Below are 7,925 nucleotides of genomic sequence, written 5' to 3'. Positions count from 1 at the left end.
AAGTTTAGTCCATAGGTTTTGAAAAAGCCATAACAAGAACCACTAATGACACTAGAGCACACAAATGGCCAAATTCACATTGCATAAACTCAGATTTTTTTTGCAGAGGGGTGATACACACTCATGGTGTGACTTTAACCATAAATGGGAAACCCTGGGAAAGGGTGAATGCCCTCCAAAGTGAAACACAATCATTCTCCCTCCTAGAAAATAGCAACAAAAATACCAGGCTCGGATGGTGACTTGGAAAAAAAATGTTTTATGGAGTGGCAAGAAGGAAAAATAAAATAAAAGCAAACAAAAGCTGGCGAGTTAAAGAGCATAACGACCTGGTTCCCATTTGTAGATCTGCTGAAGAAAAGACAATCAAGGTTTTAAGAAATTAAGATGCTGGATTACATATATGCCTCATTCTATACATAGGACCACTAGTAGTTAACTTGAGGAGCATCTCAAACACTCCATTATACTTTATGTAGACATACAGACTTGGAAAAAGTGTCCCAGTCAACCTGAATTCACCCCATTTCTTATTGTCAAGCTAACAATTCACTCCACCTTAATCCGATTTAGCGCAGTCCGATGTAAAAAAAGTCAACCATGTTAATCGGAATAACTTGGCCAAATCTGAATGGATTGTAAGGGGTGCTTTAAACCTTTTCTAATCCATTCAATAGGACATGTAAACATGATCAACCATAACTGCAACATTATGTGCATGTGCAATAGAAATGGCATGGTGTGTGACGTTGTTTTTGTCGAATATGATCTATGTCCTAATTCAGAGGTTGCACGGGACATAACAAGCATTCGAAGTTCGCGAAGGTCGAACCGAGCAGTGTTAAATGGGATGGGAACATTTGTGATGGACTTTTTTAAAATTCTTTTGAACTTGTCTATGTTCACGTTGTTTTTGTTATGTACATTTATGTACATAACAAAGAGTATACACAATATAAAATCGCATCTTAGTAAGATATAAGTCAACATTTGAACAGCTTTAAAGTTTTATTTTTTTTACATTTGTATAATTAGATATTGTTTACTTAATTTTCATTTTAGGGTGAACTATCCCTTTAAGCAGTTCATTTTCCTCTCATGCTCCCTCTGCTTGCATCTACAGTGAATTATGGGGAAGAATTAGCTAATCTTGCTGAGGTGGCTTTTTTGCTCACCACTCCAGCATCCTGGAGACTGCACTGGCACGCTTATTCTCAAGTGCATTTGCAGACTCCAGTGTCCCATAGCTAATGTGCGACCCCAAACCCATTCCTTCCCTTCCTCCCTTCACATTCCTGTCATGATTGGCTGGCTGACAGCCTGTAAGAGATAGAGACTGTCGGTTCTGTCATCACGAAGAGTGAGTTAGGGGATAAAAGTGACTGGCGTGGGAGTGTTATTTACACTGTTCCAGCAACAACACTGCCAAACAATACTTAAACACACACTGACAAAATTACAGATACCCACCACACCAGCCACCTCAGTGGGGAAAACCAGGACATGTTCTGAGAATAAACAGCAGGCAGCATCACATGTGACTTCTGTGAAAGGCAATCCCAGAATGCACTGAGACAGTTTCGGTAAGCATCTATCTATGACTGAAGAGAAGAGAGAAAAGGTTTATGTTTCATGCCTAATATTTGAGTATGCTATGTGTTTTTATGCTTGTGACATCCTGTTAGTTGAGCAACATGCTAAGGTCAAACTACAGTATAGTCTCATGTGCAATTTGTGCCTTTCTATGCTGAGTGTTCCAAATTGGTTCTGTGACCATGTGAATAAATAATAATTGTGCGTAGGGTCGGGCGTACTTATTTGTTTTGCCCTATAAATTGCCTGAAGTTGGGTAGGATGTGTAATTTCCTGACTTCTTTCCCCTAACTTCTGGTGTTGTGACCCTGAAGTCCCATATCAAGGGACATAACTCATTTGTTCAAGAGTGTGAGTGCGTGAGCTGTTTTTAGTCCTTGTTGTTTGCCCTTAAAGGGTTTGTTCACCCTAAAATGAATTTACTCATTTCAAACCCGTAAGACTTTAGTTAATCTTCGGAACGCAATTGAAGATGAAATCTGAGAGTTTTCTGTCCCTCCATTGACAGCTACGCAACTAACACTTTGTCGCATCAAAAGTTCATAAAGAGAGCGTAAAACTAATCAATATCCAACTTTTCTGAAGAGACTTGATCATTGTATATAATGAACAGATTTAATTTAGGCTTTTATTTTTACATAGAAACATTGATCAGTGAACATAAACAGAAGCTCAACAGAACCTGCTTGACAAGAATGAACCTCAATGGTTCTTGCAGAAGCTCAAACATGCTGCTTAACACAAGAATGAACCATATTGGTCCTTGCAGAAGCTTAACACAAGAATGAACCTCATTGGTTCCTGCAGAAGCTCAAACGTGCTGCGTAACACAAGAATGAACCTCATTGGTTCTCGCACGTCAAGCAAACATGCTTGAGCTTCCGTTTACCACAACTGATGTGTGAGTTGATGAATGTTTATATGTGAATAAAAGCCTAAATAAAATCTGTTCATCATATAAAGCGATCATGTCTTCATAAAATTTGGACTAAATCACTCAATTCATATGGATTAGTTTTATAATCTCTTTATGAACTTTTTAAAGCATCAAAGTGTTGCACAGCTGTAAATGGAGGGACATAGATCTATTAAAATTTCATTGAAAAAATGGTTTCATTTGTTTTCCCAAGATGAACGTAAGTCTACTGTAGGTTTGTAACAACATGAGGGTGTGTAATAAATGGCAGCATTTTTGGGTGAATTCACCCTTTAAGATGAGGTTGTGGTCCAGTGACTCATTGCTTCTTTCTCTTTTCAAAGGGCTGGGTATGCCTACTATTTTGGTATATGGTCCAGATTTCTGGGATTTTAAGATTTTAAGTTAAATTAAAGTTAAAATGGTCTATTTATCCTAATCTATTATTGATGGTTGTTTTGTTAATACAAGTATTTGTACTTGAATGTCACATCATGTTCTCTTTTGCCACTGGCTGTTGAACTTGTGTTGCTGCAAGGTGTTAAAACAAAATTATTTCCATATGTCTCCGGTGGCTTAGATGGGAGTTAAGTGTGACCTTTTGATACAGCTCGGTTACAGTTCCTTGACCTATAGAAGGGAACAGCCTATGTAGGCAGTAGGCAACAAGGCTATAGAGCTATAGTGATACTTCCTAGGTGTGTGTGAGTGTGTTTGCATGTGGTGAATGGGGACAGTGTTGGGCTAAACCTTTATTGGGTCTGTTCCATCTGTTTTGGCTCATACTCAAACCATGCAGTGCGAAGTCATGCTCGGATCTCACACATTCCTTCAGCTTTATACGCTCTACTGTGCGCTCACTATTTCCATCTTCAGAATTGCTCTCACGGAAAAGCTTTTCCAAAAATAGAGCGTGGCTTATCGCAAAAACACAAAATGATTATGTTCAGCCTGCTTTGCTTCTAGGATATTTCTCACAGTGACGAACCACCTGTGCGTCACGCCTGCTTTCTCTAAATCGGTCTGAGCTCCCTTGATTTCCATTCTGATCTTGCTCTGTAACCTAGCAAAAGCAAATCTTTTCTGCTGCCCATTAGCTTCACTCTCTTTTTTTGCTATAGCCGAACAGCGAGTGATTTATAACACGGTGGAATTTGATCTCTGCGCTGTTAAATCACATGCTGTGACTGTAATTATTCGTTCCTGAAGAGAGAGAGAGAGAGAGAGAGAGAGAGAGAGAGAGAGAGAGAGAGAGAGAGAGAGAGAGAGAGAGAGAGAGAGAGAGAGAGAGAGAGAGAGAGAGAGAGAGAGAGAGAGAGAGAGAGAGAGAGAGAGAGAGAGAGAGAGAGAGAGAGAGAGAGAGAGAGAGAGAGAGTGAGAGAGAGTTGGGCACAACAGAAGAGCAGAGCACAGAAACATTCAGGACATATTCAGCTCTGGCCTGTGAGCGCATTGCGCATTTGGTTTCCTTCCTGGTTGAAGTACAGTTGCTATCGAATTCTGGAGAGGCTTTGGGAAATGCGCCATGGAAAGATGATGTTGTTCTTCACAGGCAATGAGTTTGTTTGAGTCACATCTGAAAAATAATGTCTTCGTGAGTTTAGATTCAATGAGGCCATTTATCTGATAATGTTGTTTACATTTTTTAGCCTGCAAATGGGCACAGAGGCCTCACATTCAACGGCTCAGAGTGTGTGAGAGGCATGGTCGTAGATTTGGCCATGTGTAGTGTAAAACAACTATTCAATGTACAGTAGAAGTATATTGCATGTTTCGATGCTGTATTTATGTTGTATACCTTTTTGTTTCTTTGACGCTGTCTAGAACGAGGTGTTTATTCTTGGCACATTCGATCTGGCCTGAAAAACTGCAGATCTAGACCGGCCGCGCCAGTGGCTCTGAGCCAGTTTACAGTTTACATTTTAAAGCCACACAAGGTTTAATTTTGCATTTAAAATCATTTTATGAATTAAAATTTGAAATACTTTTTTTTTTTTTACTGTTTTGTATACTTTTTACTGTTTAAATTAAATCATGTAACTCGGTTGTATGGTTTAAACATTATGGTATAAATGTCTAAACAGCACACTTAAAGAATTTAAAGTATTTGATCTACAAATAAAATCTATTTTATAGAAAACGTGTGTATAATAATGTCTAATTTAAGGACTTTAAAGATTTTTCAGGATTTTTCACTTTACCCCTCAATTCTCATTACTGTAACATGATAAAAAATAATAATGTAATTCATTAAAATATATCAATTATTTATTAAATACATATGTATTATACAATGTGTTGCATGTGTAGCCTTTTATTAATTAAAAACTGATTAATTGTAATTTTAGAATCACTACATATCAATTTTTTTTAATAGAAATGCAGAATTGACAGAACATAGAAATGAGAATCATCATTAAAACAAAAAATAAATAAATGTAAATGTGCTTAATTGTCCTGAAAATAATGACACAATGTAAACAATAGCAGATTACATTTTCCTTATATGCAAAAGAGTAGTGTTGTTTCCATTCTGAAACTAAGAAATATTTTTTTATAATTTCCTTGTGTCACAACATCAAGATTGGCACCAAATCAATATCTTATTAGAATCGCATGGTATCATACAATAAGTGAAATTCAGATACTTTCAGAAAATGTGTAGCCTACCCTAGTGCATATGTACAGTACCTCTGCATCCAACTATGTGCAAACTATTGTTTGACTGGGTTTACAATTTTCTTATGTTAGAACAAAGCCAATATGTTTCATGTGACAGAAAGCCTCCATGCCAGCGATAAATCATGCAGTGTGTGTGTGTGTGTTTAGTCCATTAATGTGTGTGTGTGACCAGACAGATCCATAATATGGAGTGGCAGTGCCATCAGGGATGTGCTGTTTTCTATAAAATCCCCTTGGAGGAACTAAACAAATAAATCAATTTCTCCACCCACTTCCCTCATTCCCTCCTTCCCCCTCCAGAAACCGCCGATTGAAACCGGCATTAAATGACGGCTGTCATATGTGACACATAGCAGAAAGGACAATTAATGATTTAACAAATCCAACTCCGAGATCAGCCAGAGGAATGTGAATGAGAGACACAGTGTTGGAGATGCGCTGACACACAAATAAAGAGTGTGAGATTCAGATAGATTACAGAGGATATTAAGACTAAGAGACGCTTTAAAATGTAGGCCCGCCGTTTGGCGTCCGTCCTTTGGAGCGCAGCGTTTTCAGTAAACATTCAGCCAGCTGCAAAAATATTCACAGAAATAAACACTCAGACGCACACACACACACACACACACCGGCCAACAGGCGCTTCTAAATGCAATCGAATGATTTTGTTATACGAGTTTACAAGCTTGCACTGATAAGGAATCGGCGATACGATCCAGGTCAATAACTCATTGTCATGGAATCATGACACCATCGATCGCTATCTTATCAGATCTTGTGGTGCAGTTTGATTTTCGGTCTCTCTCCCATGTATGCACACGCTGGGCAAGCGCTTTGTCCCTCTGTGCATTCCATTCCCAGAATGCTCCTGGAGACCACGAGGAGAGCCCTCACGTGCAGAATCCCAAAACGGGAGGAATTCCTGAGGTGTACAGACAGACAGACAATAAGGAATCAAGAGTGAGGGAGAAATATGCAGAGTCATAAGAAAACTAATCTTAGTAGCAGAGGGTGCTGTTAGCGGGGTTGTGTGTGCCGGGGGGTATTTCCTTACCCCCTCTGCTTGTTTTCAGTGGGCCAGTCTCAACACTGGGGTCTGCAGGCAGGCCCGTAGGCCTTTATTTTCCCAGAGCTGGAGCCACCGAGCTGTACAGCCTGTACAGACTTTGTGTTATTACAGAGCAGAGGCAGGAGGGGTGTTCAGCGCTGAAGCAGCACAATCCAACATCCAACCCACACTCTAATCATCTCTTACCACCCAGTGAGAAGGAGAGATTGACAGAAAGAGGGATGGACGGATGCAGGCCCGAAGCGAAAATTCACAGGTCCGAACTTTTCTCACCCAGGCCCAACGAGTATGGCACGGGGGTCAAGGTTGTTCCCCTGAATGGATGGATGGATGGATGGTGAAAAGTTGCAAATAGTGAAGATTCTGTATGGATGAATGGACTGATCTTGGTACAGCAGGTGTCATGAGACTGCTAATGCCCGACCACCCAAAGTGCATTTTCCACATTATTCTGCAGTGTACAGAGAGTTCCTCAAATATTCAGAGGTGAAAATTGGTCTAGGCTGTTTTTTAAGTGTTTTGGGTGTTTAGATTGGAACAAAAGTAAAGGTCACTAACACCGTTGTGTTAGGTGTCAATGTTTTCGAATGTTTTTTTTTAAATGTTTTTTTAATAGCCTAGATAGTTTTATTCACCAGACCATTTAATCAGCCTATATTGGGCTTTTTTTGAGGCAGGTTCAAAATTTACCACATATTTCTCAGAGCGTGTTAAAATATATTTTGGTTTCACTTTATTTTAATGGTCCCTTTAACACATTCTGTTGACTATAACGTTGCACCTACATGTCTATCTCTCATTAGATTATTAGTTGAGTATTACCGTTAGGGTTAAAATAAGTTGACATGTAGTTGCAAAGTGACTAATAGTCAGTAGAATGTCTGTTGGAGGACCATTACAATAAAAAGTTATCAGATATTAAGCAGACAGTCTACTAATACTCGAATAAGAGTTAGTTGACCTGTAGATGCAAAGTTACTTAGTCAACAGAATGTTCAAAAGGGACCATTAAAAAAGTGTTACCTAGACTTTCAGTAATTTTGAATTTTGGGTATTACGTGTTCTTTTGAATTTCACAAACATCTTATTTGCTGTCTTTTTTCTTTCAAGTATTAAGTAGATATTTCCATTGCTCTATTGTTAACAAAATTATATTTGTAAATAAAATCCTCTCAAAGTGTTTTTGGAGGATATATCTAATGTCATTTTTTAAAAAAAGTGAATTCACACTTTTAATATTATCATAATGAAAACACTTTACAATAAGTTCATAGTTAACATTGGTTAATTTATTCACTAACATGAACTAACAATGAGCAAAACATTTGTTACTGCATATTAATGTTAAAAAAATGCAGCTGTTTATTGTTTGTTCATGTTAGTTCACAGTGCATTAACTAATGTTAACAAATACAACCTTTGATTTTAATAACGTATTAGTAAATGTTGAAATTAATATTAACTAAGATTAATTAATGCTGTAGAAGTAGCTAAATTGTTCATAATTAATTCATGTTAACTAAGATAGTTAACTAATGTTAATTTATGAACCTTAAGTGTAACCATCATAATATATTTAATTATGAATTATGAGCGATTTTAGACTGTAGCCTATACAGTATAGTTTCAGTTACAACTAAGACCAGAAATAAAAAGCACACTTTC

This window comes from Phoxinus phoxinus, assembly GCF_949152265.1.
Source record: "Phoxinus phoxinus genome assembly, chromosome: 16".
Lineage (NCBI taxonomy): Eukaryota > Metazoa > Chordata > Actinopteri > Cypriniformes > Leuciscidae > Phoxinus > Phoxinus phoxinus.
Note: the sequence above shows the minus strand (reverse complement) of the source record.